We start from the raw sequence: 7,604 nt of genomic DNA, 5'->3' as shown, positions 1-7,604 counted from the left end.
AGTTATCTGCATTTTGCCTGTGGCTGCTGTCTGGAACCTCTGTTTGCCCAGAGAGACGGGGCTGGAATGGCGTCAGTCTGCAGCTCAGGATGCCATTGTTGCTGCATTGGCATCCCCTGAGCCGATTCTCCTTTCCTCATGACTGTGCCACAGTCAGCACAGAACAGCACCAGCCTCTTTCCCCTTCACTTCTCTCAAGGAGATGCCCAAGAATCTGGATTGCATAGGTAACAAACCTCCAGACCTCAGAGTGGGTGAGTGGGGACTCCTCAGAGTTTAATGTTGCAGATGGGGAATATATACAGTTTAATACAGTTCTACAGTATTATGCATGGCCAGAGGGTGCTGTGGCACGCCACCAGGGGTAGGAGGTCCAGTTTTTAGGGGGTCTTTCCCATGGGATAGAGTGGGAGGAAGTTTGAACTCAGTTCACTTGTTTGCATGGAGTAAACTGCGAGCCCTTGTTGTGGGGAGGGGACTCCCATCCGCTTGGTGGTGGATTTTGTACCTTTTGGTTGTATTTTGGGGGTTGCTGCTCACCTCAGGAAGGTTGAAGTGAGCTCTTCAATCTTCTCTCTTGGCTCTGCTCCAAACCATCAGCCAACTTGCTAAACTTCTGTCCCTCAAGCCTCCTTCTCGATGGGAGCTTCTGCAAAAAGCTGGCTGCAGTCTGCCATCTTGGCTCTGCCCCAACCTTGATTTTTTTTTTTTAAAGAAAGGCAAAGAGAGTCCACCTGGTTCATAAACAGCCCCTCCCTCCCTGTTGCTCTGCATGTCACAGCCATGTATCACCTACATGGAGGTCTATGTGAAGAAAAGGCGTGAAGCAGATCTAACAGGTACTACCCTCTGAGGTCATACAGGAAGAAAGGAATAGATGCAACAAGATTACTTCCTCCCATGCATGACCTCTAAGAACACAGAAACACAGCTATGGGCAATTCAGCACAGCAGGCAGAGAAGCAGGCCCCTCAATGCCACCAGGGCCAGCTCAATCACTCAGGGCCCTAGAAGGGAATGCAAAAGCAACCTCCACAGGAGGGAGCAGGACTAGAAGGGTAGACTGGTGGGTAACTGTACTTCTGGTTTGGCACATGGGAGAGGCTAATGTTTATGCTCTGAAAAATGGCATTGTAAGGGAAATGATTTCCACACCATGAATAAGACCGTGGATTTGAACCCCCCCCCCCGCCCAAACTGGTGTTCTCTGTTTGTTCGATAAAGTGCTGTAAGCAGCAAGAGATTGGCAAAAAGCAGAGTGAGTATAGGTCATTTATGCAAACTAACAGGAATAAGGAGAGGGGACCTGAGTGGAAATGGTTGGGAATAAGGAAACAAAACACACAAGACACAAAGATGGGATCAAGAGTACTGGAGCTGCTAAGACTGCAGCCAGCACTGAACCATGGAAACAGCTTTGTTTATATAGTACCTAAATAAGTACTTTAACAAAGCTGCGAATCTAGCACATGGGGTAAACATAAACTTTAAAGAGTAAAAGCTACCTGACTTCTGGCAAAGGAGAAAAGCATGTTGTTGTTCTAAAAGAATGTTGTACTAGGAGGAGAAGCATTTGGGGGTGATTCCCTGAATGTCTCCCCAAGCTGTGGAGTTCTTGACAATTTATAGCCCATACTACATAGGTCATGGTCACATAAAGGCAGTTTGTGCACTCACATGTTGGCTTGTCCTGAAGATGTATAAATACACTGCAATATCACAGCCTCTGGGGAGAAGGGAAAAGGCTGGGCCCTGGGTCCTAGAGATGATGATATTCCTTTCATTCCTTCCAGAAGCAGGTCTGGAGGGCTGTACCCTGATGACCCCCAACCTACCAAAGGAGGGCAGAGCCTGCAGAAGGGGCTCAGCATTGGTGCTTGGTCCTAAAAATGCCCAGGTCTCACATCTAAAAGGCCACCTAAAACGTGTCCTGGAGAGTGGGGATGGCTTGGCAGGAAGCTTCTGCTTGGCTCCCTCCAGCTCCCTATGTGCTTGTAAACTCCCCACACCTGAGGCTACCTGGCAAGCAGTTAAACACCTGGGTTCCACCCAGGGCCATTCTCCACTGAGACACTGGGGCTAGTGTGGTTGGACCTGTTGCAGCAGTAGTCTTCTCACTGGAGAGCCTGGTCTAGCTGCCTGGAATGACCTGGAGGTTGGTGTTCTCAGGAGACTGTGGCAGGTTCTGAGCTTGTGTAACTAGGAGTGCATTGAAATACTGAAGCCGTGTAAACTACATGAGCTGCAGACCAAAGAGGGCTTTCAGGATGTAGTCAGGACAACAGGCAGAGAGCAGGTGCCATCTGCTGGCTCGGTCTGCAGGTCATGGTGGATGGGCTAGAATTAGGACACTGGGGACTGATGAATGGTGGATGGCACTGTCAGGGCAGACACTCTATGTGGGTGAAGGTCCCATTCTCAAACTTCAGGCCCTCTTTTCCCATCTCTACCTCAACCCTACACTGCAAGATGAGAATGAAGTAATCCACCAGCTGGCTGCACTTGTACAGGTAACTTCACCAAACTTCACCTCATGGTTGATGCTGAGATGCTTTAGCAGATGCAGTAGGACCTTCGCGGAGATTCAAGGGGGTTGGATACATCCACTTCTTAGGAAAGGAAGCACTGGATGGCTAAGAGAAGCTGAGGTGAGATTTTTACTTTATATTCATCATCAGACACCTCAAATAAGGAGAATTCCTCCTTCCACTTGAGAGGGACAATCAGAGAAGCAGGTTCTTCCTTAGCATGCAGTCTCAGAAGTCTTCAGACTTGTCCAGGATCTCGGACATGATGATCTCCTCAGTGACGTCCTCCAGGGTGACCAGGCCCAGGACCTCATAGAAAGGGTCACCCTGGAGGTGGAGCAAAATGGCGGAGGGGACACACCCCTGAGTCAACTCTCCTCACAGTTCAGGTGAGAGTGGAGGGGCTGGATCTTTCCGCATGTGGAGTGCTGGCATGGACAAGCAGCACAGGACATGCAGCAAGGAGGTGAATTGCTGGATTGGAAGTGTAGCCCAGAACTATGATGTCTGCCAGAAAAACCTCAGGGCAGCAGCTGAAACAGCGCCAGCCACAATCAGCGGCTGTGACCGGCAGCACCATGCAGCTGGCGTCCTGAGAGGCAGAAACCAATCCCCCCCACGAAGGACTTCTGTGCCCAATACATGGGGAGTTTGGGTGTTTCGTGGAGAGAGTGGTGAGGCATGGAATCCCGAGTGGAATTTGGCTGCCAGAAACGGGAGCCATTTGGACCTGGTTTGGGGCATCAGGGATCCAGGCAATTGGACAGAAATTTGAGGGGAAGAGACTCTGCTCAGGAACCGATCCATCCTGTAATTTTGGAAGTCTGTGTGGAGCTGCAATGACATGGCGACCCACAGGGGGAAACAGTTCCCTTCCTACAAACACTGAAAAGCCTTTTGTGTGCACCGCCATGGGAACCAGAGGTAACCAGCCTCTCCCTCCCCCTCCCCAGAAACGGACTGACGGCAGTGGGCACAAAAAGCACCCAGCCCTTTTCCCATGGACCATAACAATTTCCTGTTTGAGAGGAAACTAGGAATTGAGTGGAAAATCTGGCAAAGTGTGGACTCGTGTGCTGAGTTTGGAGGATAGATAGGAGTGGGAGGCCAGCCAGGAACCAGATTTAATGTAAAACTCCAAATATGGTGTCTCCACAACACCCCTCCCAGGAGTGTGGGGAGCCCAACCTCACCTGCAGCCAGCCATCCTGCATCAGAAGCTGGTCCGGGATGCCCTACACTTTACGGAAACTGTTGTAGGGAGAATCCGAGCAGCCTGCCAGCAAAGACTCCCCCTTCCCTTTTTTTTTGGTTTTAGCCTGGGAACCACTCACAGCGCCACCTGCTGTCTAGAAAGTATATTGCAGCATAACTATTCCCATTAAACTGGAACCCCACCGCATTTATAAAGGGGTTTGTTTTGTATATATTCAAAAGAACAGTATTTTTCTTAGTGGTGCCCTCCTTTTTTTAAAATTTTCTTTCTTTTTTTTGTTTTGCTTTTTGTTTTTTCTATCATTTTATGACCACCATTTTTGTGGTTATCTTTTATTACTACTATCTTTTGTTTGTTTGTTTGTTTGTTTGTCTTTTGTTTTGTTTTCTTTTTTGTCTGTATGTTTACTTGTTTCTGTCTGGGCATCAGTGTGCTTCTGTGTCTGGTAGCATTTTAGTCTGTTTATTTGTCCTCTTGGTTTCAATGTGTTTTGTACTTTGCTAAATCCTCAGGTTGGCTATATTCCCTAACTCCAATTTTCACATTCAGTTGGAGGAACAGGGGATGAGAGCTGACTAGAGCTAGCTTTCAACATAAACTCCAGTTCAGGGGGAGAGACAACTGCCAGAAGAACCCAACAAAGCTGAAGGTGGGGAGCCGAGCTGAGAGAAGAGATAGATAAACACATGTCTTCCCCACCGAGGCAAACCACAACTTCAAGAAAACAAATCCCAGGTTTAAATTGAGCCTAAGCGGAATATTCTCCAGCTCCCATTGAGTGCCTGAGGCAGATAGGCTTCAACTATCTCTGCTGGCTGGCGACAAAGAGTGGTCACCGAGTGGAGGAGGTATTGACTTTACTTGGACTCTGGCAGGCACAAAACCCTGACTCACTCACCTATTGGACAACACTGGGTTGCAGAGTCTGGGTCAACAGAGACTGGTAGTGGGGTTACCAGAGTCTGGTAGACTGAGGTTACCAGAGTCTGGTGGTGAAGGGTGAGTAAGGAGGGGAAAGAGACATCAGCCTCCTTACTCCAAATCATCTACTGAATGGGCCCTTCTGACTCCTCAGAGCAACAGATTGAGCCATTCTTGAGCTACCAGTAGACTCCTATTATCTAGTTGCTAGAGACCTTGTGATCTTTCCAACCAGAGAGTAAATACTGATTGGGTCAACAGGTTTGGATCTCTTGACTTGGGCAAATTAACTGGTGATTGAAGGAGAAACGCTGATGCTCTCTGGATTGTCTCAGGCCTAAATTGTCTTTAGGTAGAACATTCTCCAGCTGTCATTGAGTGCCTGAGACAGTCATGCCTCAGCTCCCTTTGCTGGTGGGGGTCAAAGAGCAGTAACCAAGTGGAGCTGGCATTAACTCTACTTTGATTCTGGCAGACACAAAGTCCTGCCACATTCGCTTATTGGGCAACTGGGTCACAGCCCTGTGGGGTCTCTAGTGACTGGGAGTGACGAAGGTACAAGGTGGGGTAGGAGGCATCAACCTTCCTAGAATAATTTATTTGCTGGGTAGGTCCTTCTGACCCCACAGAATGCCGGAGCGAGTCATACCTGACCTGCCAGAGGACCCCTGCTGTACAGTTGCCAGAGACCTCTTGAACTCCCCCACTTGAGACTAGTGTTGACTGGGACACTTGATTTAAATCTCTTGAACTGAGTCAATCACCTGAGAACTATCTGAAGCAATACCCTCCAGGTGTGGCTGAGGGAAGGTGTGGTTTTCCTTTCCCAACTGTCGCCTGCGAGGGGAAGGGTGACTTAATTGCTGATATTTCTCCACAGCCGAGATCTTAACCCAGAGTAATTGATTTTCTAAGGTAGAACAGAGACCAGCCGAAAACAAGATAGAGACACACAGGCCCCCAGGCTCTCAGACTGTAGCATTATACACGTCCTTGACAAAGCTCTAGGGGAAAAGGTACAGACACCAATCCCAGCCTTTGCCGAAAAAGGCTAGTAAAATACTGCTCCCAGAGCCCCCAACCCAACTTCCTCTTACCTGCAGTAAATCCAGCATGGGGCGGGGTCAGCGGAAAAACTCCGGTAGTAGGAATAACAAAGGTAGATAAACCCCCCAAAGAAGGATGTGGCAGAGGCATTTGAAGATCCAACCCATAAACAGATGGCTGAGATGACAGAAATCGAGTTCAGAATGTGGATAGTAAATAAGATTAATAGAATGGAAGAAAGGAAAGAGTTAGAACTTCAAGAAATTATTCAAAAAATGTCTCAAGAAATTATTCAGAAGATGTCTCAAGAAATTATTCAAAAGATGACTCAAGAATTCAACAATTTCAAAGATAAAATGATCAAAGATTTTGAAACATTGAGGCAAGAGTTTATAGCCCTCAAAGATTTAAAAAATACGGTAGAATCTCTTCATAACAGAGTGGAACAGGCTAAAGAAAGGATCTCTGATACTGAAGACAAAGCTTTTGAACAAGCTCAAGAGCGCAAAGATAAAAAGAAATGGAAAGCAAAAATGGATCTTTCTCTCAGAGAGCTCTGGGATAATTGAAAGAAAACTAATATTCATCTTACAGGAATCCCTGAAAGCAATGAAGCTGCCTCACAAAACACAGAGGCTCTTCTTCATGAAATTTTGAAAGAGAACTTTCTAGACATGCCAAGAGATTCTGAAATTCAGATAGCAGATAGTTTCAGAACCCCAGCACGACTCAATCTGAACAAGACATCCCCTAGGCACATCATAATTAACATCACTAAAGTTAATATGAAAAAGAAAATTCTGAAAGCAGTTAGATATAAGAAAACCATAACCTACAAAGGAAAGAGTATTAGAATGACCGCAGATCTTCCTGCTGAAATCTTTCAGGCCAGAAGAGGATGGTCAGCAACTTTTAATCTCCTAAAAAAAAAAGAACTTCCAACCCAGGATCCTATATCCAGCTAAACTGAGTTTCAGCTATGATGGAGAAATTAAATACTTTAATGACATCCAAATATTGAAGAAATTTGCCATAACTAAACCAGCTCTGCAGGAAATTCTCAAACCTGTCCTCCATAATGACCAATGCAATCCCCCACTACAAAAGTAAACTCACCCAGAAACTTTTGATCACATTCTAACTTCCACAGTGGCAAAAGGATTAAAAATGTCTACTGGAATTTCGAGCAACTTGAGGACCAATATCTCACCAGATCTTTTAATAATTTCAATCAATGTGAATGGCCTAAACTGCCCTTTAAAGAGGCACAGATTGGCTGATTGGAAACAGAAACTCAGACTAGATATTTGTTGTGTCCAAGAAACACATATTACTTTAAAAGATAAATACAGACTCAGGGTGAAGGGATGGTCATCTATATTCCAAGCAAATGGAAATCAGAAAAAAGCTGGTGTTGCAATTTTAATCACAGATACGTTAGGGTTTAAACCAACAAAAGTAACCAAAGGTAAAGATGGCCACTTTATATTTGTTAAGGTCAATACTCAATATGATGAGATCTCAATTATCAATATCTATGCACCCAACCAGAATGCACCTCAATTTATAAAAGAGACTCTAACTGGCATGAGCAACTTGATCTCTCCCAGCTCCATCATATTCGGAGATTTCAACATTCCTTTGGCAGTGCTGGACAGATCCTCCAAAAAGAAGTTGAGCAAAGAAATCCTAGATTTAAATTTAACTATCCAACTTTTGGACCTAACAGACATCTACAGAACATTTCATCCTAACAAAACTAAAAACACTTTTTACACTTCAGTCCATGGAACATACTCCAAAATCGATCACATCTTAGGTCACAAGTCTAATCTCAGTAAATTTAAAAGAATAGAAATTATTCCATGCATCTTCTCAGACCATCATGGAAT

General features: G+C 45.7%; 1 pseudogene; it reads right to left on the bottom strand.

Annotated features, from left to right (window-relative positions):
• Positions 1–2,030: 2,030 nt before the first annotated feature.
• The window catches only part of LOC100945297, a 13,150-nt pseudogene continuing 7,576 nt past the window's right edge, over positions 2,031–7,604 (bottom strand).

Source organism: Otolemur garnettii, unplaced genomic scaffold (assembly GCF_000181295.1).
Source record: "Otolemur garnettii isolate 467f Iridium unplaced genomic scaffold, OtoGar3 scaffold00001, whole genome shotgun sequence".
Taxonomy (NCBI): domain Eukaryota; kingdom Metazoa; phylum Chordata; class Mammalia; order Primates; family Galagidae; genus Otolemur; species Otolemur garnettii.
This window is presented reverse-complemented; position numbering and strand designations above follow the sequence as displayed.